Source organism: Corvus kubaryi, unplaced genomic scaffold (genome assembly GCF_017639235.1).
Source record: "Corvus kubaryi isolate FWS band 111438036 unplaced genomic scaffold, C.kubaryi_AGA036_p1.0 135, whole genome shotgun sequence".
Taxonomy (NCBI): domain Eukaryota; kingdom Metazoa; phylum Chordata; class Aves; order Passeriformes; family Corvidae; genus Corvus; species Corvus kubaryi.
In genome coordinates, this window is record NW_024580669.1 from 6,066,617 (window position 1) to 6,091,827 (window position 25,211).

The following is a 25,211-nucleotide window of genomic DNA, read 5'->3' on the forward strand; positions in this document are numbered from 1 at the left end:
ATAAAACCCCCAAAACCCAACACTCCCCCCCAAATCCTCCCTATACACTGGCAGGGAGCTGCAGTTTCTCACACCCACATGTGTGTCCCAGCAGATACATGTGCCTGGCACACACACAGATGCAAGGTACGTACCCACACACCTCTAGGTCTACAGAGGGTTAGATAAACACCGTCTAGGAACAAAAAACACAGCCCTATGAATCTGTACATATAAAATATCCATATGCATCCAAGCAAACACATAAGCACAGATACACACACCTACAAACCCAGAAACACAGGGACGTGGGCAAGGCACATCCACAGGCTCAGGCAGCCCCGGAAGCACACACACACACCTACACAGCTGGCTGTGTACTCACATGGACACACAGATACGTGGGCAGATATATATGTGAGGGAGAATTACAATGGCTCTATCATCCATGCTAATTTCTCCTTCCTTTTTGAAGTATTCCAATTTTAGGATCCTGGAGAGAGCCAGGTCCCTGCAGGGGAGATATTCCCAGAGGAGCAAGGCACTTCCAATTTCTTTTAGGTTCCCCACCTCTCTCCCCCTCTCTTCCAGCAGCAGATCCAGGGAGATGAGCTGGGCAGTCAGCACAGCTCTCCCAGCTGCTGGCTTGGCACTTTCCACCCTAGCTTAAGGAAGGGTATAGGACGGCAAGCTTAAGATCTCATCCCTTCACCCCCAAAGCCTGTGGAAGCAGGAACCTCTGGGCAACATCTGGACACAGCTCCTTTCTGCACACTGCCCTACCCCTCCTCCCCCCACCAGCTGTCGACTTCAGGGGTCCCCCTGCACCCTACCCTTCCTCTGCAAGTGTAAAAGCCCTTGTTGCCCTCCATCTCCCCACTTCCCCGTTTCTCCTGCCCCCCGAATCCCGTCAGGAAACCTCTTCGCAATTCACTGCTCTAAACTTTTTCCTGGCTGCACAACCCGCATCCACCGGGGCAGCGGCTGCGTCTGGTCCAGAGGGCAGAACGGGGCGGGGGTGGGTTGCAGGGACCCGGGATGCAGGGATCCAGACTGCAGGGTGTGGGATGCAAGGAGTGGGATGAGAGGATTGAGATGCGGGATGCGGGGATGTGAGGACCGGGATGCGCGAATCCGAGACGCAGGATGAAGAGACGGGGATGTGGGATGCAGGGACCAGGACGCGGGATACCAGTGCCCAGCTCCTTACCGTGCAATGAAGATAAGTCCTGGTGAGGGTCTCCAGCTGCTCCCGGGCATCGCGGGCCTCCCGATGTGCTCGTTAAACATCCACCGGAGAGTCTCACCCCCCAAACTTGTGTGAGCTGCTTCCTCTGGGAACGATCACCCTTTCTCCCCCCCACCTTGGATCGGATCCCGATGGAAACTCATCAAGGCCTCCTAAGTGGTCAGAGGTAAGCTGTGAGGGAAGGAGAAGAAGAGGGGGACAACGGGATGGAGAGGTTGTGATCACCAAGCGATGATCCCCTTCCTTTCCCCTCTCTTTTGGAGCACCCGCTTCCCGTTCCTCTGACCAACTTTGGCTCTGCTTAGCCAGGCAGCGCCTGGGACCGGCTCTGTGATTTGGGGTCCCTTTTCGCAGCCTGGCATCTTTCTAGATTTCCTCTCCTTTCCGGGCAAAGGGGATTGGTGCAAAGCTTTAAATTAGGAGGCGACCTAGAGTTGCAAAGACAGGGAGTGGGAGCTGGCTGGCGTTCGCAGACCGCCTCCCCCGGCACTCGGCGCTGCGCGGAGGGGCCGGCTGAGCCTTATCCCTACCATTTATTCATTGACTGCGCTCCTAGTTCTCACTCTGGAGCTGTCTATTGCTCCTGGCACGGCCGGGAGCGGGGCTGTGGCAGAAGCCCTGGAAGGAGGCGAGCCCCATGCTGCGGGGCTCCCCGCGGCTGTTTAACTGCGCCGGCAGCGCGGGCAGGAGCGCAGCCCGGTCCCGGGGGGAGGACACGGGTGTGGGGGGGCCGGGACACGGGGACGCTGCTGTCGCCTGGCAACCCTGCATCCCTGCCCCGAGCATCCCTCCCCCAGCATCCTGATTGGACGGGGCCGGGGCGGGGGGAACACACACGCTCCTCCGAGGATGCTGCGCCCCGGCACTGCGACTTGTCGCATCCTCAAAAAGCCGGGAGCGGGCAGGGTGAGCACAGAGCAGCCGGGAGAGCCGAGGCAGTTCAGGGCGTTGTATCACCGTCCCCCTGCCTTCTCGCTTCCAGCTGGCTTGATCAATTTGCTTCTGCTTTACATCTCCTAGAAAAAGAATGTATTTATGTATGTATGCATGTATGTATGTATTGGTGGATAGATAGATAGATACAAAGAAAACATACCAATATATGCACACAAATATATGTATACACACATATGTATTTTTATGTACAGATACATGTATCATCCATAGTCTTTGTATTATCTCTCTGTATTCTAACTCCTATACAGGAAGAGAGAAGAAAAATAGTTACTGAGAAAAGATCACTTCAGGGTGCAGCAAAGCTGGATGCAAAGGGAAAAATAAAGCTACTTTTTGGCTTATATATATTTGAAGACCATAGGTTTACATCAGATGGAGTGTTAACAGAAGGTCGTGGTCCTAAAGAAAGGATTAAAGCCAGTGAGGTGAGTGAGCTGTAAGAGTCACTGAGGATAGATGCATTGACTTCAGAGAGGGTGAGTTTAAGCCATGCTGCATGAAGCACTGCTGGTGTTATATGTGGCTTCATTGCTCATTCTCTGCTATGGGGGACAGCAAGTGGCTGCTTCCTGCTGGTTGGGTGTAGTATGGAGAGGATGTCTGTAAAATCCCAATACCTCCCTTTTCATCACAGCTCCAGTTGGGACACTGTGAATTTCTCACTCTTCAGCCAGCAGAGGCCATTGTCCACTTTTCCCTGAATGTTTCCCCCCACCTTTGTACTTAACCCCAGGCAGCTCCCCACCAGTGCTCAGTTAAAGCAAGGAAAGAGACACTGCAGTCAGGAGCTGCAATCCAGCAGCTCACATGGGGCCACTATTGTTTCAGCAGCCATGGTTCTGGTAAGGAGTTAAGCAAAAGTAAAAGGAAATAAAACAAAATAATCTGCTTCTGCTTTGTAATATTTTATGTTTAGTTATTTAACATCTGTTTACTTTTTTGTGATCTACCCATTACATTTGAGGTACGTGGCTAATTCAATGAGTTTTTTCTTTTTTGGAAGCCAAGGACATTTGCCAAGATGTGCATGTTAAACTGTTTCATTAAGGACTAAAGTTAAGTAGGGAGCAAAATGAAAGACAGCAGTTTCTCTCAGGTTTACCCTTCTTTAGATTGGATCAAAATGTACATGAGACATTGCTTAACATCAGGGTAAACTGGAATGAATAGGAAGTCAGTCTCATGTCTTTCAAATCATAGCACAATTTGACAAATAGGTTTGGAATACAAATTTTTCAGAGTCTTGCAGGCTGATTGCCAGGAAAAACTAGTGAAAAGAAGGATCTGCTTCTGCATTGTTTCGTACATAGCAATCATGCCTCGAAGTGAGTATGAAAGTAACTTTTTCATTGGGCAGGATATAAAACCCACTGTGTATGAAATTGTCTACCACAGGCACCAAGCAGAATTTTGCTGAGGTGTATTGTTTGATTTCCAGCAGGTCACTTAGAGCCAGGGAGGTGACCCGGTCATTTGTTCTGTGCTTCAAAAAACATCAGTGGTACCCATGGTTTACTCCCTTTCCATGCCTTGCTGCTGTGCAATGTCTGATATCAGTCCCTAACACTGCTACTACTTGCATTTACACGTGATTCCTGGCTACTGATAAACGGGAAAATAAACCTGAACAGTCAAACAAGCTGTCGGCCAAGGTACAAGGGTTTTATTCCACTTTCTTCCAGGGCTCTTCCTCACCCAGTTCTCCTGGCACAATAGGGTCTCATTTTAGCAATAAGACAACCTACCCTAGTCTTTCTAAAGCAGGATTCTGGAGACCTCATTTCAGTTTATGACTCTGGAAAACCATCTTTAGTTTTGCAGGGAACACAGCTGTGCCTCAATTCTCTTTTGGGACAGCACGTGGTGCATCCACATAGGATAGCTAAGATGCAGCCACGTACTGAGCGTGTGTTTTCAGTCAGGTGTTCAGGCTTACAGGTACTCACAGTGTGACAATGAAAAGCCATACAATGATCTCAGTGAAGCTCTGGGCTAAGCTGTGTTTGGGTGCTACTGGCAAATCATTCATTTCAGGCTAAATTGAGCACCTCATGCTACACTTAATTGTAGAGACACCCACGGTTAGACAAAGAAATCAGGCTGTGCAACTTCTGCCAGGGGACAGCTTGGAGAAAACAATCAAAAGCCCTCAATGTCTTTGACCTGGATCCAAAGGAAGGGCTTTAATATAAAATGTATTTATTTATTTTCTGCCTGTGAAACAAAGATGGTAAAGCAGCACTAAAAATTCCTGAAATAGGACTATTTTGTCTTTGTGAATTATCTATTAGTGAAATAGTAGTAATGTCTAGTTTAAAGATCAATTCCTTTCAAATTGAGCTCTCACATAACACCAAATTGAGTTCATAGAAAGCTTTGATGAGCTGAAGAATTTGTTTTTATAAAATTTGTGAATGTGATTAACAGGCTTATCACCACAAACAAACAGATGCATGCCTTTTCCTTACACAGAATTTTAGCATGAGCTTCAAGACTGTACACATGGGAGCTTTCCAATTTTACATTTGACGGCAAGAGAGTGTTCCAGCAAAACACTTTGTAGGGTTCTCTAACTTGCTATAAGCATCTGTTTTGGGACACACTCAAGTTATTTGCTGATTAAAGACTAAAAGCAAAGATTTAGAAAAATTGCAAATGTGCTTGTACAGCCAGTGAGTGACCTATAGATTGGGCCCAGCCTACCTGAATAATTAATGAGGCTTATGGTCTTTCCTCCTTTCCTGGGACCTCACAGAAATGGACAGGAACAGGGATGTAGATCAATGAGGTTTTTTCTAGCAAATTGCTCCCTGCCACTTGATTTCCAACAGCCCTGCATCTGTTTCCTGTGTGGAAGTGATGTGTGAGTGGGCAGGATCCAGTTCTGTGGCTCTGCTCTGAGCTAACAGTTGTGGTCATCACCCCAGGGCCAATCCTGGCTTATCTCTGTGGTTTGAGGCACACACCAGAAGCACCTAGAGATCATATCATGTTTTCCTGGGAGTCTGCCAGTCTCAGGGTACAAAACCCTCTTTGGATGGTAGTAGTCTCAGGGGTCTAGATGTGTCTCCACAGCACTATAGTCACCTCAGTCTCTGTCTCCTGAGGCATAAAGGCAAAAAGTTCATAATGGCTGATGCAGGGGTCTACAAAACCCCACAGACTCTGACCCATCCCTACCTGCCAGTTGTAAGGGACACAGACATACTCCAAAGGAACAGTCCAGTGGCACTCATCTTTCAGAGGAATATGGTAATCCCTAGGGAAGATCCACAGCAATGAAGAGTGTAAGAGGCGTCACTCTGTCATTTTCAAGGTCTTCATGGATCGCTGTGGAAAATTACGCACTGCTGTGGTTGCTGGCTGCACACCAGTGCCCACCAAAGCCCCTCTACTTCCTCAGCTGGGCAGGGCAAAGAAAGTATAACAAAAATAGACCCTTTATTTTCTCTTAACAAACAACACTGATGGTCTTCATCATGAAGCTCATCATCAAAATGGAATGTCTTCTCATTGTTAAGTGGTTTTGAAGAGATTTTAGGTCAATACATATGGTGCAGAAAGTCCTCATGTACATTCAGTGCTGATCCTCTTACAGCTGATTCATGTGGCATCCCTTGGACCTTCAGTGACATTGTTATTTCCTGTCAGATGTCCTGTGATGGCTTTCTTAGCTGGCTGAAGGGATACTGGCCTAGTACCAACATGAAGAATATGCCATGACATACTCAGGCTTTTTTTGGGTATTCTGAGCCTCTCTCATGCACAAGGACAGTGCCAACTCTGACTATAAGGCTCAACACAACAAAAACCTGTGCTTCATGTGGTATGGTCTGGCACATGGAAGAAAGACTTCATTCCACACTGTCTGTGCACGTGCAGCAGCATCCTCCCTTCTGCCTCCATCTCCCATGACCATCAGTGTCTTTACCTGCCTCTTCTCATCATCTTCCCTACAGCCAATTTTCCCATTTCCTTCAGTCTCTCTCTGCCTTTTTCACCTTCCTTTTTACTCTTTAGATAGATGTCTGCCGGCTCATGCCTGTTAGCCATGTCTCCAGTTAACCCCAAGGTCTCCTTACTCCTTCTCCACAAAGAAACCTCTTTCCACGGAAAAAACCCAGCAGCTGTTGTTCATCTTTGTCAGCTACAAGAGGCGAAAAGGTCTGGCTTCACTGTGGGAACCAGCTGCCCTCTTTCCACCTCTGCTTCCTTCTCAGAAATCAGGTTTCCCAACATACTGCTGGAGACACATGTGACATCCAGATGTTGTCCAAATGGGGCTCCTTCATAAAAATACATGAGCAGCAAGGGTCCCTCCAGGTCCCTGGAAGATGTACAAGTATACACACTCCACTTGCACCCTCCAGCCCTTCCCTAGCCAAAACCCTGCTGCAGTTTGTGCAGGTGCAGGGATGAACATAACACAGGTTCTGCCTGATACGTGAAGGACACCTTAAATCTCCGCCAGCTCATGACTCTGGGTCCAAGGTCCATCATCCTTCTGCCTCTTCTTACTCCATCCTTCCTAAGTCTCTGATATAGGAGGTCTTCTGAGAGGAGACTCTAGCCTTTCCCAGGAGGTGTAGGGGACAGGGCACGGCACAGTAGCACATTCCAATCTCTGACATATTTAAATTAATATGAACAGATGACCCCATTCTACAAAATACTGACTGTTATCTCTTTCTCTTACTGTGCGGATACTTGGGTACCAGATACCAGAATTTCCTACATATTTTGCTTTTGACTTAAGTCACCTTTATGTTTCTGTGCATTATTATTCTCTTTATTAGTGTCTGAGCTGCTAGCAGTCTGGCTTCTTCAAACTCCTTCCTTCCCCCTGAAAATCCCCTAACATTTCTTCTCTGTGAAACACTTTCCCTTCCCCCATTGCTCTTCTCTGCAGGAATTACTGCATTTACATATTTTGTTTAAGGTGCTTAGGAATTATCGACAAGTTTGCCTTGCCCCTGGGGGGTGATGTGACACAATCAAGCTGTGAACCACTTAAAGCATTGACTGGCTCATAGGAAGGATTACTTGTGGCTCTGAATTAGGGCATGGGCCAAGAAATGTAGCACAGTGCTGTCAGGGGCTGTGGCACACAGATCCATTTCCTTTATAATCCCATCCTATCTATGACCTACCACATACAGAGCAACGTAAAAGATCTAAATTTTCCCATTAGCACAAGGTACGGCTTCCTGCAAAATAAATTTTCTCACAGTCCCTACACCACTGCCTTGCAAGCCTGAAAACCCTGTTTTTATTATGTCAGTGAGTTTATTTCAGAATTCTTTCACACTGAGAATCCATCTGGATATACTGCTTTCGAAATGTCCTGCTGAGATTCTGCTTTGCCACTAGTTAAAAATGAATGGATAAATTTATACACAGGAAGTTTATTGTATTTTTCAGCTGAAAGATATTCTAGATTTTATCTTGGCTTAGATTTTTGTTGGTGGAATTTTGGTCTTTATTGTGTTTTTTTTAATTTTTCCCAACCATTTAATTTTACTAGCACCCCTGGAAGGAACAGAATCCAAAATTAGAAACCTGAAATAAAAGGAATGAAGTTCCTGGAAATGAGACTGGGACCAAAAAAGCAAGAAATCCAAATCAGTCACAAGCTAAGGATATTGAATTTCCCTTAACAAAGACAAACCATTTTCCAACAGAAAAGACATACCTGGCCTTGTAAAACTACTAGTAGCATAAAATATACTTGAGCAGATGGTGACAAAAATAGCACTTGAGCTGTTTAAAAGCCTTTTATTGGATGCCTCTTCTTTTTTTTTTTTTTTTTTCCCCTCTGGAATGCTGTTGTTCTCTCTAATTTAAGAAAAGACAAGAAATACAGGGAAATTGTGAGATCTGTATGTTTTTCTTCAGCTTGTTCTATTTAAATTGCACACCAGTAAATGTGGTTGAGAGAATAATTTGAAGTTGCAAAGCAATGAGAACTAACACTGATAGTGGAATCTTAATTCAGCTTCCTTGTGCATGTGGATACCCTCCTTACTTGGTTTAACACTGTCTTTTTTTCTCTTTCAGAAAATCCTGCCACATTCAGCACCCTAAAGAAATAGGGCTTTGTCAATAATTTGATTTTTCTGCCCTGCTCAGTGACTCTGCCTTGTACTTTGTATACTGTGCACTTGCCTTACCCTGCATTACAGGGAGAATGGTCCATTTCTTTTCAGAAAAAACATTCAAGTGTTTTGGAACTTTTTTTTTCATTTAGTTTTACTTCATTCCTGAGGTAGGGGCTGGTATATTGGTTTTTTGTTTCCCAGATAAGATACAGGCATTAAAACCTGAAAGTGTTAGTGACTTCTTAGTACCTGGTTTTTCACATTTAGGAGCTCTCCACTTTCAGAATAATTTACATGATACCTTGAAGCAATGGCTCACCTTATATTAAATCTGTGCTCACAGTTGGGTTTGTGCAACCCAGTTGTTGGGTTTTATCTGGTCCTAGAGTTTGACTAGGAGAACATTATTGTTTTCTTAGACTCATTCTCATAAGTGATGAGATCCTTTTGTATGAAATTATGCACAGATGCAGAGAATCAACATGGAGAAGTCCATCTCAACAACTCCGTTTTGACAAGGGTGTAAGCCATTGTAAGATGAGCTTCATGATGGGAAATGCTCAGTAATTAGGCTACTGCTTGGTATTAATTCTGGAGTTCTAAGAAATAGAGAAAAGAAAAGAAAAAAGAAAATAAAAGAAAAAAGAGAAAAGAGAAAAAAGAGAAAAGAGAAAAGAGAAAAAAGAGAAAAGAGAAAAAGAGAAGATCCCCAAAGTAGAGATTCAAGATGGATTTTGCCCTAGTAGCTCTCTTATAGTACGGAAGGAGCACTACATGTGGTGACAGTTATCAGATCCTGGCCAGGGAACAGAAGCAGCTTCCTAAGAACAGTGGTTTGTGATCGCACCAAATGTCCATCAAGGACAGTATTTTCTGTCTAATCCTGGTCAGTAGCATGTACTTAGAAAAACTTGGGAACTGGGCAAAATAGAACATTTTTCTCTTGATATACCTCTTATGGCTTCCAGCAACCTGTGCTTTAGGGACTTTAATCTTCTTTTGATCCCATTATTCTGTTTGCCTTTACAAAATCCTGCTGTGGGGATTTCCCTCACCAAAACAGTCAGTGTGTGAAAAGCACTTCCATTTTTTTTTTTAAATTTTAAGCCTGCCTCAGCAAGAACCCTGATCTACTGTGTTCTGGGAGACCACAAAGACTTTTTCCTTCCTCAGTCTCTTCAATGTATTCATGGCTTTAGACTTTGCCATACCCTTCCCCTGCATTAAAAGGTGAAAAATTCCAGGCTGTTCAGTTTTCCTTCCTCATGATTTGCTTCTGTCCACATTTCTGCCCTTCTCTATTCTTTTTTAACTTCACAGTCCCTTTTTCTGAGATCAGCACACCACCATTTGGAGCCCTCCAGGTGTGGAAGAAATACCTATTATTACAGTCTCATAATGATGATATTAGTTTTCTATTTTTTTTTTTTTTCTCTTCCTTCCTAAAGAGTTGTAACATTTTCTTTGTCATTTTGACAAAGGAAAGCTGAGCTGGCATTTTCAAACTATCGTAAGGAGTAGTATTTAATTTAGAGTCCATTGTATCACATGCAGAGCTAGAGTTATTTTTTGTCTCATCTGCAGTTTTTCACATTCATCGACAGTGATTTTCATCTGCCATTTTATTGTCCAGTCAGTCAATATCATGAGATCCTTCTGTGCCTTGTAGCCACTAGTTTGGCTTTTTACTATTCTGAGTATCTCTCTATATAAGTAACAGTCTCATGTCTCATTAGTTAACCATTTTCCAGATCTTTCCAGACGATGTTAATCAGTATTAGTCCCAGAACAGACTTTTGGGAAACTCAGTGAGAGGGGGTCTTCCTTTGTAATGAAAACTGAGCACAAATCCCTACCCTTTGCTTCCTCATTTTCAGGCACCTTCTACCTGCTCTTGTCTTTGCTAAGTTTTCTTGAAACTCTTTCATGAGGATATTTGTCAGAAATGTTGCAAAGACCCAAATACAGGTCACCTGTATCTGCTTGCTTATAGGACCCAAAGAGCTCCTGCAGCCATGACCAGCACAGCTTTCCCCATATCAAGAAGCTATTCCCAACAGATTTTTCCACACATTTTAAAGGCAATTCCTTGCTAGTTTTCTTAGCAATTTTCTCATATGACAGACAGACTTATTCATCTCTTTTTCTCCAGATCACCCACAAAATACTATTAAACAACAGCTGACTTATTCTACTCCTTTGGTAACAGGGCTGAATTAAGAAAGAGGTTGCAGGTCACAGATCAGCAGTTTCATATCTGAATCCCTTTATCACTTGGGACTCAAAGTTTTTTATTGTTCATTTAATCACTTTTTTTTTATATATTCTCGCTCTTGACAGCTAGATTTGAGACAGATCCTCAGTCCTGTCACCTGTAAAGAAAGGCTATGGTGAACACTGATGCAAAAAAATAATTTGTGTTTTCTGTTATAGCCTTAACATCCTTCAGTGCTTTTTCTATACCTGGGCTATTTATTGCCCCTGTAACTCTGGCATCTTTCTTCTGAGGTAGTAAAGTAAAAAAAATTGCTATCTGTAGTTGTGCTTTTTTTTGCACATTTCGCCTCAAAACTCCTTCCTGTTTAATGTCTGACACTGAAGCTTTTATAGATCATAAAGCAATTGCCTAAATCCTATCTCTAAGACCAATAGACCATTGACTGCAAAAGAGGGAATAATGTAAATAAGCTATACTGAAGATGAACTTCCCAACTGTTTGTGAAGACATGGGTATTTGTGGCCATTTGGATGGCACCTGAAGTGACTTGTACAAGTGTGAGGTAGATGCCAGGACTCATAAGTTCAGTTTAGTGGAATATCAAAGTACACTTCCAGCTACCTCTTCCATCAGTCGAGCTACACAGGTTTACTTCATCAATTCTTACCTGGCTGTCAAGGCTTGCTGTAGAAAGTCTTGCAGAGAAGTAAATGGGAAATACTTTGCTGACACTGCTCAAAAGAACTCTCATTTCTTGGACTGGCAATTTCATTTCTGACTTCCTCACCTTTCTGGTCATACTTCTAAACATTAAAAGAGTCAGAGATATTACCCTAGCAGTAAACCCCCCATTTTTTCTTCTCTCTCTGTTTCATATTTCCTGAATTGCTTTTATGGGAGCAAAACAGGAGAATGGGAAGTGAAATGTCTAACCTATTACACCTGACTGATCAATATATGTCTTTTTTGCACTACAGCAAAAAAATGAAGTTGGCTTAGGTGGTTTCACAGCTTACAACTAACTTTCTTTACTTCAGTCTAGGCAGCCCCAAAGGAAATATGTGCATACTAAAGAGTAAAAAGGCTTGAGGACATTTGCAAAGGAAAGACACTTCCCTCTGGTTTCAACTCAACAGGCCTTGCTGACACGGTTCAACTAGAGAAAGAAGAAAAGTGGCACCAAGTGCTTGCAAGAGGCCTGGCAGATTTATTACAAACACCAGCTACCTGTATCTAACATATAAACACATATTGCTAAGTACTTGAGACAACCCTACGCTCAGAGGGTGGCTGTCAGAATAACTTTAACTTCCTGAATTTGCTAGTCTAGAAAAACACCTGCTACTGATGAAGAAGATGAGACAGGCAAAGGAAAGATTTGACTTGCCATAGATTATGATCCAAGCAACTGAGACAGGATGAAAAAGGTCTGAAAACCAGTTGACACATCAGCTGTGAGTCGTGGTGCAGAAAATTAGACCTCAGGAGTGTGAAACATCCATGGCAGGAAAGGGTAGAGTGGCTGCTTTTGGATCACTATACAGTCGATGGAGTGAAACAACAATTTTTTCCCCTCTTTGTTTTAATTTAGAGTGCGCAATAGATCTTACCCATTTTTGACAACTCTTTTTAGATGTAGGGTGTTAGATGACTCACATCCTTAAACTGCCTGTCTCCCTCTGCTAATTGTAAAATGAGTCTTGCATGCACCCTGGACACTTGGCCAGATGAACACCTCTGTAGATGCTGTAATTGATGTCTGTGTCTGAGCCCTGAATGTACCTGGTGCAGTGGTCAGGGGGGTCTGCAGAGGGTTCTCTGTGGCAATGCCCATGGTCCCTTCACGTCACACCTCAGCAGCCCTGTGGTTCCCAGCCCTGCAGCTCCCACAGCACAGCCATGGAACCGTTCCCTTCCTCTGCAGTGCTGCCAACGCTGTCAGCTACTGAAATGGAGAGGATTAGGAAAGAATAAAGAAAATCTCTACAGCTTTTTTGCCTCGGGGCAGCAGAGGACTGCAGGAATGGACACGCCAGGATCACCTTGATTTACAGAGTGGCATCCTAGTTGGTGTCATGTATTTAATCCTTTTGTGCCAGCAGCAAGTTGAAAAGTCTGCATTGTAATGTTGAATTGTATAGTTATAAGTCTAATTAAAAAAAAGGAGATGTAAAAAAAAAAGTCTTTTTAGGATTTTTAAAATCTAAAATTTATTTCCATGTGACTGAATATATTTCTATAGCAAGTGTGAGGAAATAACAGTGAAATGGGAAATAAAAGCTACAGATAGAATGCTTTTTAAATTTTATTTTTGTCTTATTAGCCTTAGAGAAATAGCAGCAAATATTTTTGTATACTGTTTTGCTCTGACTGATACATTCATGTTCAAATTTTAATGTTGCTAACAGCCATTCTCTCAGCAAAAACATATTTTTGTGAATAGATTCTACTTATGTTATTTCTTACAGTGCTAAAACTCTGTCAAATAACTATGTAAAATACATATCTGTGATAAAAGATGAGTGGGATAGAATGCAGGTGGCTGCATGGAAAATGAACTTAGCAGCCTTTCACTTGCACTGCTTCCTAATAAGTTTCTCTCAGACACTAGTACTGTAAATCTCTGAGATGCTCCTAATACAGAAAACAGCAAAATAAACCTGAACTCATCTCAAAAATAAGTGACTTTCTATTAAATAAGCATTCTTCACTTATTTCTCTGCCCCCAGAATTACACTTGTCTCAAACATAGAAAAACTGAGATCCAGCACGACCACATTTTACCCTATTTATCTTTATTTATGCATGCTCCCCTAAACAAATCCTTCCAATTTCATACTTTCTGTTTTTAATGTGGAAGTTGCTACCATGAGAAACATGGTAAAACGGTATAACTCTGTGATAAAATTTACCATTCCACAGAATCATAGAATCACTTAGGTTGGAAAAGCCCTCTAAGATCATGGAGTGCAACCATTAACCCAGCAATGCCAAGTCCTCCACTAATTCATGTCCCCAAGAGCCACATCTACACATCTTTTAAATACCTCCAGGGATGGTGGCTGCATCACTGGTCTGGGCAGCCTGTTATTTTTGTATAGGAGACTTCTAAGTATTTAAGTTTTTAAGGCCTTGGCTTATTCAAATGAAATTAATTTCATGTGTTTTGGGGATTTGGGGATGAGATTTGCAAGCAGAAATTAAGGCTTTGAAGATATACAAATGTTATCTAATGCAAATTCCTCTGGTATTCATAAAATCTCTTCTCACTGCACCTCATTTTGGATGTGTCTGGAACCTGCTGCTGCACAGTGTGGAATAAGCCAGCCTCCACCTCTTGGGGAAGCACCAATGAAATAATTATCTGCTTGCTAAACATTTCCTGCCTTAACTGTGAAGCCTGATCCAAATCTGCTTTGCCTGTGACCTTTCACAAATCCATTTCTCCAGGGCTTTTTACACCTGATGGATGCTGCAGGGAGCTTCTGGCATGTTCGCTCTGCACCTGCAAATCCTGCAGACAGCGAGATGGCAGCTCCCACACCGCTGAGAGGTGCAAAGTGTGTCTTCCCTTGGGTCCCTGGGTTGTGAGCTTCTGTTTGAGGACACTGTGAGAATAGGCAGGATTCGTCTGATTAAAGATAGATATTTTTAATGGAGGCATATTTGTGAGCTACTCACCCGAAACTTGCTTTCTATATCTCTACCTAAGGATGAGGTGAAGAGGCTTCTGAAGGTGCCTTTTCCTCTCCATTGCTTCCAAAGGCAGCCTCAGGCAAGAAGCTCAGGTGAAAATGTCTGTCCTGCAGGATTAGGAGAGATGGATCCAATCTCCTGTAGCAATTGTCTGTTTCTCCAAATGCCTGTGTATGGGTCACTCTGTGGGGCTGCTCACATTTTCAGGGTTACTCACATGCATTGGTACTTCCTGCATGGGTGGAACCTGCAGAGGCAGGCAGATCTGCCCCTCGTTCTAGAAATGGGCTCATTTATGCTGTGTTCAGGATTGCCCAGAGAAATTGTGGAAGACCCATGCCTGGAAGTGTTCAAGGCCGGGCTGGATGGGGCTCTGAGGAACCTGGGCTAGTGGAAGGTGTCACTGCCCAAGGCAGGGGGTTGGAACCAGAGGATCTTTAAGGCCCCTTCCAGCCCACACCATTCTAGGATTCCATGTGGTATTTCCAATTTCTTCAGAGTCACCTTCCTTGCTCTGAGAACTGCACAGAAATCTTTGACACCCAGAGTAGCTGCTGGATTTTCAGATGCCACTATATTTCAGTGCCTGGTTAGATGTCTTGGACCTTGGTGTCCTCTTTCCTTCCTTGTCTGTCCAAAGATGATCCAATTTGACCTAGAATTTTGCAGCTTGCCTTCAAGGTCTGGTATTTTAAACTTAAGCCTTGAATGCTTGTGGTTCAAATCCCCTTGGATTGCCTGAAAATATAGATTTTCAGGCTTCCCTGTAAGGAGTACAAAAGATAGAAGGACTGTAAAGAAAAGGCTCTCTTATATAAACTAGTGGATCAAACACAGTGATGGATACATCAAAGTATTTGCATGCCTGATTTCTATTTCTCTCAGAGGAAATGCAAGCAGGTAAACATTTTCCTAGATCTGTCCCAGAGGCTAAACAGACTGTCAAAGGATATATAACATTTAGGTATTTTGTAAGTAAACGGTCTTTATGTGCTGCTGCACTGAAGCAGCCTGTTTTTAGTTTTCACATGTAAGAAAATTTTAACTCATCCTTTTAGGCACAACGGTGTATGGTGGTAAGTTGTACAAGATGGCATCCCAAGGAGACTAAATGACCCAAATATTTCTAGTATAAAAGGCAAGTGGAAGTACAACCATGAAACATCCTGGTATGCAGACAATAATCTCCAAAGTGACCTCAGAAGTTTATTGTTTCTTATTTCTGCTTGCAGACAGGAACTATTGTGTTTAAATCAAATCAAGCAACTTAAAAATTATATCTAATCAACAAAGAAGACAAAGAGGAGGCTACTCTACTCATTCACCTTATCTTAAGACCTTTTTTTGATCCTGATGCTGGAATGGAGAGGCCACACCAACTTGACTTAGTCTGGGACCACAAACCGTGTTAGCTCAAATTGCAACACATTTCTACTTTGTCCTTTCCCCTGCTTCGTTTATGGTTAGTGGCAGCTGTTCCTCATGGGCCTTGACAGAAGAAAGACTTTGCTCAAAAACCAGCACACCACTTTATCTGTAAAATTATTTCTTGACACTTTCAACTCTAAAGTTTTGTGTATGAATAATCCCGTATTCTGTACATGAGGTTTCATAGGAAGTCTCTGACAAAGCCAGTACCTGAACCCTTATTTCCTGAGTTTTATGCCAAAGCCTGAAGTGTCATTTTTCAAAGATTCATCAGAATGAACCTGCATCTGTTCCTTCACTCTTGAGATGAACTGTTCTACCAGAGGCTGTTTCTGCTGCACTCACAGTCAGCAGCATCCCAGGCTGGAAGAATGGGAGCTTTCAGTGCTTCCAGCATGGATGGCTATACCTGATTGTGCAGTCTGTTTATAGGGAGGAGGTGAGCTCCTGAGTGGTGTTTTTCTGACCTCTTGCAGAACTTAATGATGGGAGAACTCATTTCCTAGACTTTATGAACTATTTTGATTTGATCTCCTTTGTCTGGGAGGGGACATTAGATAAGTGTTCTTAATGTAGGCACCTGGGGTGTCAGCCGCCTAAATGAAGGCATGGAGTGACTTTTGAGATGCCCCAGAGCATCTGAATTACCTGCCTATCTGCAATACATAGGAATTACCAGAGGCCCACAGCTCTCTGGAGCTGCAGCTAGAAGCCAGTCAGAATACTACAGATTTTTTTGTTCAGAGAGCTGATTTTCACTTTATCCTGCAGATACCCCTCACCTTGAACTTAGTCAAGAGGAATCCTAGTGCATCTCTCTACAAGTTAGAACCATTATATAAATACAAAAATTAACTTTTGCAGTCCCCTTAGTGATGGAAGGGGAAGATGCTTTTGCTTTGCTTTTGGAATGTTGTTCAAAACAATCTCAGGCAAGCAAAGGAGAAAAGATCTTATCCATCTCTTTCTATCTAAGGCCTAACTCTTGGCTTCATCTTCAGCTATATAAAGTGTTATGCCTTTGGTCAAAATCAATAAAGTCATGCCAGTTGAGTTGATGGGGAAATGCCCAAAGCTTATCTAGATCACTTACTTCAAATGTAACAAGAAGACAAGGACTGCATCTGTATCTTTCAACCTTAAGTTCCCTAAGCACTAAATTAAATCATGCAGTGACTAAGAATAGTCGTGCCATTAAAAATGTTCAGAGACAGTTAAAAGCCCAACTGCTCCTCATGACCCAAATTCAAGATGGCCTTCAAATTTATTTTAGGCTGCAATATGATGCTTTTGATTCCCCCTTCCCTTGATCTGTTGTGTAAATTAGACCTGTTGTGGAGGAGAAATGGAGTTTTTTGGTGACAGATCATGTTCCAAGTGAAGTTTCTGGGGTGAATTTCCCTCTGACTTCTACTGATGTGACGTCAAAAATAACCCTTAAGCCAATTAATTGAATTGAATTAATTAACAAGTAAGTTACATTTCTGTGGGAGTATACCCTAGGCAAAATTACTTCCTAAATTGCACCTGGACAGTGTTAATGAGGGCAAAAGAAATTTGTGGTATTAACAAGGGAGAAGCTTGGTTAATAATTCATCCATAAAATGCACATGATATGAATGATAGTGGATTCCTTACAGAGTCAAAACACAAAGAAGAATCCCTCTCTCTGTCTTCATGGATGAGACCCATGACATTTAATCCATATAATTTGAAATCTACCATGTAAACATCCTTTTGAAAGTCTTTAAATTTGAATGTAATTGCTACCAGCTCTTGATTACGTTCAGACTACATAATCTATCATTGAATCAAATAATTATTATTGCTGTTGTGAAATAGGGAATTATGCAAGACCCTAAAGGAGAAATGCATGGCAGGTGAGAAACAAACGAATGAGGGTGGGGTAATCAATCTCTGTACCATAAAATGCTAATGTTGTCCTAGTAAATATGAATTCTCTTCCATTGCTTGATATGCTCCCTACCAAGCATGTCACTTAGCCTGTGGTATGTTTTAGTTTAGTTTGAAATGGCACTACTATTAACAATTTAGCAAAATTATAATAGTTACCTTTCATTTTCATAAAAGTAATTAAACTTATCAGTTTTCTTGTTATGCAACAAGCCAACCAATAAATGGACAAAAAAAGTTCAATTTGTGGTATTTTTGAATTAGCATCCTATGCACCAGGGATTATTCAGATACGAGATTCTGAATTAATGATTTTTAAAAAATAAATTAAAAAAAAAGAGGAAAGAAGAATGATATTGGAAGAGAAGCATTCCTGTCAGTCCCTGCATTGATGAAATTATATTAACTACAGGGTAGCTACTAATACTTCATTGCAAGCTTACAATTTTTTTCAGATAAAGCTAACCTGGTGATTCCAGGAGGAGGCAGACTTTAAATTGCACTTAAATAAACAAATACATTACCATGGTGAGAAGTGAATTGTGTGCTTGGACAGACTGGGCTTTTCAAGGTACACTGAACCTAGAGGATGCACTGAATAGAAGGATGCATTCTTCTCATGGAATGTAAATTAAAGAACTCTGAAAGGAACTGTGCCATGAAATCTGCTCAGAGAAAAAGCAATGAGTTAAGAGAGGAAATAATATTGAGATTTCATAATTTACATGGTCCAAATTTCAACCCCCTCATGAATAGATATGCTCATATATTTTAAAACCAGTCCTAATATATTATTCAGAGACAAGTGTAGAAGTCTGCATTTAATTGATGACCTCCAAGAATGAAGAGACAGAAAGATAGGCAGCCCCCAAGGCTATTTTGTCCAGGTGATACGTTCCCCAAATGGACTTGTAATGTTCCATATGATGAGATTCCCTATCCTTGGAGGTCAGTTATGCCGGAACAAAAGTCCAGCAGGGACTTTCTGCTTATCTTCCAGCCATGTGCTGGCATGGGGATGCCTGCAAACTCAGCTGCCTCACCCTATAAGCAGGAGAAGAAAAATAGATGTGTGTTAAACTCAATTGATTTCACCTCATTACACCTTGCTGCCAGAAGGGCTGGTTGCTCAGATGTGTTATCCCTGTCCCTCTGCTGGCAGATTAGGGCCAGGGACAAGGAAGATGATAGGTGAAAATCTACCAAAGAGAGTATTTCTGATCCCAAGCTGCTGGGAGCAAGGAAAGCTCAAGTGAATGTTGCCAAGTTTTCTGAATAGCTTCTTCTAGACTTTCTGACTCAGGAAAGTGATCAGTGAGGATTTGCATTGTAGCAAGAATTTATTTTTTCCTTTTGTCCATGATACTTTCACAATACCCTTTAACAAAATATTATGCTTGATAGTCCTGTGGGTAAGATGCTTGGTGTGAGTGATACAATCCTTGTTCTGTTGCAAACCTGGTCTTGGACCAGAACTTCAGAAAGATTTAAACCCCTAAGTATATGTTCCAGCAAGGTGTTCAAGTCTACTAGCTTGAAGTACTTTTACTTCCTTGATTTTATTCAAGCTTATGTACTTCAGATGTCTATATACATGCACAATTGAACATCTCACAAGGTGTCTATCTTTATCAGTCTGATTTGCCCTTATTTTCTCAGTCTAACAGCTGGTTTTAGCTGATCTTAGTCTTTAGAAAATGAGCAGGATAGAAATTATCTTTCTCTTTTTATATACATATGCAGGCAGCACAGCATGAGCAGGCAACAGGGCTTCTGTTGTAACAGTGAACACAGTTCCTGCACGTAATTGGATGATCACAAGATTTGAAAGCAAGAAGATTGTCTCTAATCAATACAATTTCTAAGCAAGTGCTTTTCAACTGCACTTTCAGATTTCATGAATTGGAAATGAACAGACCCCTCTCGTTTGGGGATCTGTGACCTCAGTGAATACTGGAACCAAAGCACATCAGACCCTTAACTTTGGAAACCATTTATGGAGTAGGGCTTTGTTTTCACTCTCTGGCCACATCTGATAGCAAATTGCATTTTTATTAATTTATGTTCTTTAATATAATGGGCAGGAAGACAAATAACTGTCTCAGTATATAAACACTTCCCTGGAAATGAACAGATGAACAGATTTCAAACCCAGTTTTCATCATATTCATCTAATTAGCTTTCTTATATGAGAGATTGTGGTATTTCAACAAGTAAAAGATGCTGATTTTCATGTGAAAGTTTGCAGCTAACTCTTAAATAAATCTGTTATCTTATTTTGGGGGATATATGGAACAAACTTTAGATTCACCCAAATTCCTTTAATTCCTCAATATATTTAAATCATATAATCATTGAGGTTGGAATAGACCTGTAAGATCATTGGGTCTGAAGTAGCTGGACCTGTGTGACTCATGCAAAATAACACATGAATACAGGAATAAAACCTGGATTTCAGAGTCCTAGTACAGTGTTCTCAATAGCAAGAGTCTTAATTTCTAATAAAACCAACACCTGGGTTTTCCTGCAAGCCTCTAACACCTCCCAGACCAGCAGAAGCATAGTAACTACTGCCTATGCACTAAACTGAATTGACAGGGAACACCATCAAAACAGCACATTTATCAAAGAAATATTTGAACATTTTACAATATTTTAAGAGAGCAAATGAATCTGTTTTCCCACAGCTAAAATGTTTACTCACCCCACCACAAGTTTTGATGTCTGTTTTAGTGATAATCTCTGCTGCTTTGAAATACACAAAATAATGAACAGCTGCTTTGGCTGATGAGATGCAGAAACAAAGTTGTAGTACTAATCTCTCATAAAAAAAAGTTTATTGCATCTGGAATAAAAAGGCAATAAAGGATTATTGTTGATGCAGAACAAACCATAACAGTGATAAGAACAAAGTAAACATATTCATCCTCTTCCTTTCTGAAATCTGACTTTCCTACCTTTCAGCAAATGTAACAGGCATTTGGATGATGTGCACATCCAAATGGTTCTTGGGAGGGATGAGCTGCTTCACTTCCCAGTGCTCTGTCTTGATGAAGTGCCTTTACCTGTCCTGGTTTCAGCTGGGGTAGAGTTTTTTTTTTTCTTAGTACTTGGTCCAGTGCAGTATTTTGGATGTAGTGTGAAAATGATATTGATAACACACTGATGTTTTAGTTGTTGCTCAATAGTGCTAAATCAAGGGCTTTTCATTTTCCCATGCTCTGCCAGTGACCAGATGTACAAGAAACAGGAGGGAGCATGGCCAGGGCAGGTGACTGGAACTGGCCAGAATGATATTCCATACTATACAACACCGTGGTTAGTATGGAAGCTGGGGGAATTGGCCAGAAAATGACAATTTCTGCTCTTGGGTGGGCTGAGCATTGACTAGTTCATGGTAAGTAGTTCTATCGTGGATCACTTGTTCTTTTCTTCATTACAATTGTCATTATCATTATAACAATTACATTTGTCTTTATTTTAATTTTAAAATAATTTTAATAATTTTTTATCTCAACTCATGAATTCTACCCTTTTTTTTATTTTCCTCACCATCCCACTGAGGAACCAGTGGAGAGCAAGGTGAGTGGCTACATGGTACTTAGTTGTAATGGGGGTTAAACTACAACTCCACACTTAATTACCTGGTTATGTTTTTGAACTACAAGTGAACTATGTCTGTTTTTCTTTTTCCACCCATTATTTATTGTTACTCTAGCAAGAGCTTGCAAACTTTTAAAAAGAGGAGTGTGCAAGGAATCTACAGGGAAATTGAAGAGGAAAGGAAAAGCAGCAAAGGTCTATGAAATTAACCTGGCTGATCTAAGCCACTCCTCATAAAGATTCCCTTCCAGACTCTTCACCGTCTTTGTGGCCTTCCTTTGGACACTCTCTAATAGCTCAATGTCTTTTTTATGTTGTGGTGCCCAAAACTGCCCACAGGACTCGAGGTGAGGCTGCTCCAGCTCAGAGCAGAGCAGAGCAGAAGAGAGCAGGGCAATCCCCTCTCTTGCCCGGCTGATTCTGTCCGTATATCCATGGTTTCCCTGTCCCAGGTGCAGAATCCAGCACTAACCCTTGTTAAACTTCATATGGTTTAAAGGGGACTGAAACCCCCTGTGGAACAGGTTGCAGCCCAGAGGGCAAATGTTACAACAAACACAAGTGCTGAACTGAACACCCTGGCTCATAAAGCTCTGCAGACATTTCCTTGCTGAAATGCAGGGGCCCAGATGGATTCGGATTCTTGCTGACCTGTAAGGGATTCTCACATCATGGCCAGTTTTCAGCTGGCATAGATACACCAGTGGCTTCCTGCCCTCACAATTTGCCGGGAGAGGTGGAGGTAAGAGATGAGCACAATGCAGATCTTTGCCATGCTTTTAGCTGGTTTAAGAGTCTGCTGGTGTTAGTTCATGCTGAGCAATCAGTTCAGGCAGAGGGATGTGACTTCTCTCTTTTCCTGCACTGAGCAGGAACTGGGTACAGGGAAGAATCTGTCTTGTGCTTACCCAGCCAGGGCAGTGGAAGTGAATTACAAAGGATGACTACTTATGTTTGAGAATTTGGTTTATAATCCTTTTTGTTACATTGTTATTAAGAAGATAGTTCATACATAGTTCTCATATAAATCTTTTTAAAGTCATGGATGACCTATAAATCATCTGCATACGTGATGGGTTCTGCAGAGAAAGAGATACTTTAAGACTAAAGTGAAAATTTCATTTAGAAAAGCTCTATGTGCATATTTTATACCCTTACACCTAGTGATTTAATTGAAAACAACTGAAATAATGTAAGAAAGAGAACAAAATAACACCAATACTTTTTAGAATAAGCATTGAATAAAAAAGATAAGCAAACATTGTTACACTTGATATTTTATCTAGGGTTTCAAACCCATCAGTATATAACATTTATTAGAGATTAATGGAAGGATGAGGTGAAACATGCTGGTGGTTTACCCAGAAGCAGGGCAGTTGTGAGAGAATGCTCTGCGTGCACATGTGTAGCCCATCACCTCCTAGAAGGAATCAATCAAAAGTGAAAAACAATCCCAAATACCATGGTCCTAACTGGAGTAGAGCTGCGACAGAACCACAGGTTTTGCAAATTTGCAAAGCTCAGTGATTTGCTGAGTTACAGAAACAGGGGATCTACCTATTTGTAGTTTATTTTTTTAATATGTGTTTGCAGATGACAGAAGTGTTAAGTGCAGAGTGCCTGATTTTCTTCTCGCTTATGTCAGTGTCAAGCAGGGATAACTTCTCTGAATTTACTTAACATGTTTCTTTCTGCCCTCTGGCTTCCCTGTAGTTAGTCCTAATTAGAATTGTGCAAAGAGTTGGCTAGCTAAGTCATTCTCTAAAAAAGTAAGATAAAGAAAATAAAATTAAAAAATCTTAGATTGAATAAAGGAACTGAGATGCCATTTTATGCCAAACAGTTTTTCTCTTGGCTTGCAATAGAGTACCTGCTTGTCTAAGTAGCAAAGACTCAAATGACTTTTAGGCTTGAGTGGTGTAAGCAGAGATTCAGAGAGGTCCTATCTGTACTCCAAGCCAGGTAAGAAGCAGTTTGGTATGGACCTTCTCTACACTGAATATTCCACTATCTGAGATATATGCAAAAACTGGGGAAACCTGCTTCATGTTTGTTATTAGCACCTATTTCTTTAAATGTTGCCTCCCAGAAAATAATGTGCTATTGTGGAAATCTCAAAACAAAATATTTTGGTGTTCTGAAGAGTATTTTGTTTCTTTGTTTGTTTGGTTTTTTGCTGTACATAGACGTTGTAACAGTGATGGCCTGCATCCCTGAAAACCTCTTTAATGTAGGACAAATAAGTAATTTGTTAGGGTTGCGTTGTTTTTTATTTTTCCTCTTGAGAAATAGTAATTTGCATTTGTGTAAAGCAGAAGAAAGTCAGACCAATGAGATTATGCTGACAAGTGCCTGATACCAGCAAGAGGAGAATGGGAACTGACTGTCTGATGGAAGCAGACTGTACCTTTCAGCTCAACTAAGTAAAAGTCCATTATTCCTGGGCTGCTGCATCAGCAAAGCAATTAAATTAAGGAATTCTACAGACTTTCCACATAGTTAAAACGAACTAAACCAGATTGAATGTAGAGCATTACACACCAGGGGAGGAGAATAAGGAGGGTGGGGTTAGAAATTGAAAATTCCAGGGTACAAAACAAAGAGAAGTAAAATGCTCAGCTATAGGAAATGATTATTATGATAGTGAAAAAGAAATGTTATTACTGCTTGGAGTATTTAAATTCTATTTTATGAACCTTGGTTTGTATTTATGACCTTCTGAGATCTCTGCTAAGATAACTGTGTTCAATTCTCCATGTACCATGAAGTGTTTTCTTAGACCATTCGTGCCTGTATGGGTGGAATCTGTCGTTAGTTGCGAGAGTGGCGATACGGAAATATCTGGCTGTTCCATAAATAAATACTGTACACCCTGTTTGTGAGGACTGACCAATATCAGCTTTTCTCTTCGAGCTCTGAAGCTGCAAGCATCTGCCTTCAAGCTGCATGATTCCTTCTGGGACTTCTCTGAATCCAAGTGATCTCCTTGAGCAATGGATTCATTTGATGGTTAAGAGTATTGCTGCCAAGAAGAGATTGGTCATATCTTTAGGCTAAGAGAAGGAATTCTGCAGTACTAGCTAACTCCTCTCCACAGGGGAAATCAGCATATTCTTCTGGTTATGCTGCAGTCCTATGATCAATATATTTGTTCACATTTAATGCTACATGTGAAAACCAGCATTCTCATTCTGAAAAAAGCTGCAAGCAAATAGTGACCCATATATAGGATTTGTTTTCTTTCCAGCTTTATTCTTAACAGAACTTATGTGGAATTAATTGTAAATAGCTGGATTTGAAGGTGTCTTGAATTCTTTTTGAGGAAAGTTGGCATTTAAATCTTACTCTGCCTAGCTAGTCAATAACAATGTTCTTAGCTTCTGAAACTTGGACAGATTTATAGCTTCAGCAAACTTTCACATTGCCATTTTTAAATACACATCATATATTTCACAGATCTTCTCAGCAAAATTTTTAGACATGCCAACGCGATTTAGAAGTCTAGAGTATATTTAAATACAGCTGAAGCATTTGGGAAAACAAACCCCAAAGACTTTCAGTAAGATTTAGACCATCCACAAGTTAATTTCCAAAATGGCACATGTGCCAAGATGTAAAACTATCAGATTCTCTGATACACATGCCAAAGATATTAATCTTAAGATCCCATGTTCTTAAACCAGTGGATGACTGAACACATTGATAGCTCAGCTTCCTATTGCAAGAGTCTGTCAAGTCCATACATTTGTGGTACCCAGCATATGAAAAACCAGTGAAACAGTGAAAGTGATGGGAAGATCCCTGAATCTTGTGGCTGCACATCACCTGGGGTAACAAGCAAAACACAAGTTTCTAACCTAGCCCAGTGTAGCAGCAGTCCTCACATACCCACATACATGGATAAAGAGCAAGAAGAGTGTTTCTGGTTTTCCAATAACTTAGGTGTATTCAGATGAGGTAGAAAGCCTGTTTAGGCTCAAATGACCCTACTTGCTGAGAGAGATGAACTTACATCTGTCATGTGTGAGGAATTTTTAGTGCTATCAGGAAAGTGATTTCTGAACTGCTC

The 25,211-nt window shown here is 41.4% G+C and overlaps 1 protein-coding gene and 1 long non-coding RNA gene across 10 annotated transcripts in view; one reads left to right on the top strand and one right to left on the bottom strand.

The window, feature by feature from the left end:
* The window catches only part of GRM3 (glutamate metabotropic receptor 3), a 102,226-nt gene extending 100,314 nt beyond the window's left edge, over positions 1-1,912 (bottom strand). For 3 of the 6 annotated variants that reach the window (XM_042053513.1, XM_042053523.1, XM_042053496.1), the window contains exon 1: positions 1,190-1,910. The gene's annotated coding sequence lies outside the window, so the exon portion shown is untranslated. Of the gene's footprint in view, positions 1-1,189 lie in introns of all 6 variants that reach the window. The other 3 variants (XM_042053545.1, XM_042053534.1, XM_042053505.1) reach the window with 2 other exon arrangements.
* LOC121676698 overlaps positions 1,312-25,211 on the top strand; it is a 76,889-nt gene continuing 52,989 nt past the window's right edge. For 3 of the 4 annotated variants that reach the window (XR_006020541.1, XR_006020540.1, XR_006020542.1), the window contains exon 1: positions 1,312-1,394. This is a non-coding gene — a long non-coding RNA (uncharacterized LOC121676698). Of the gene's footprint in view, positions 1,395-2,433; positions 2,611-25,211 lie in introns of all 4 variants that reach the window. The other variant, XR_006020543.1, reaches the window with a different exon arrangement.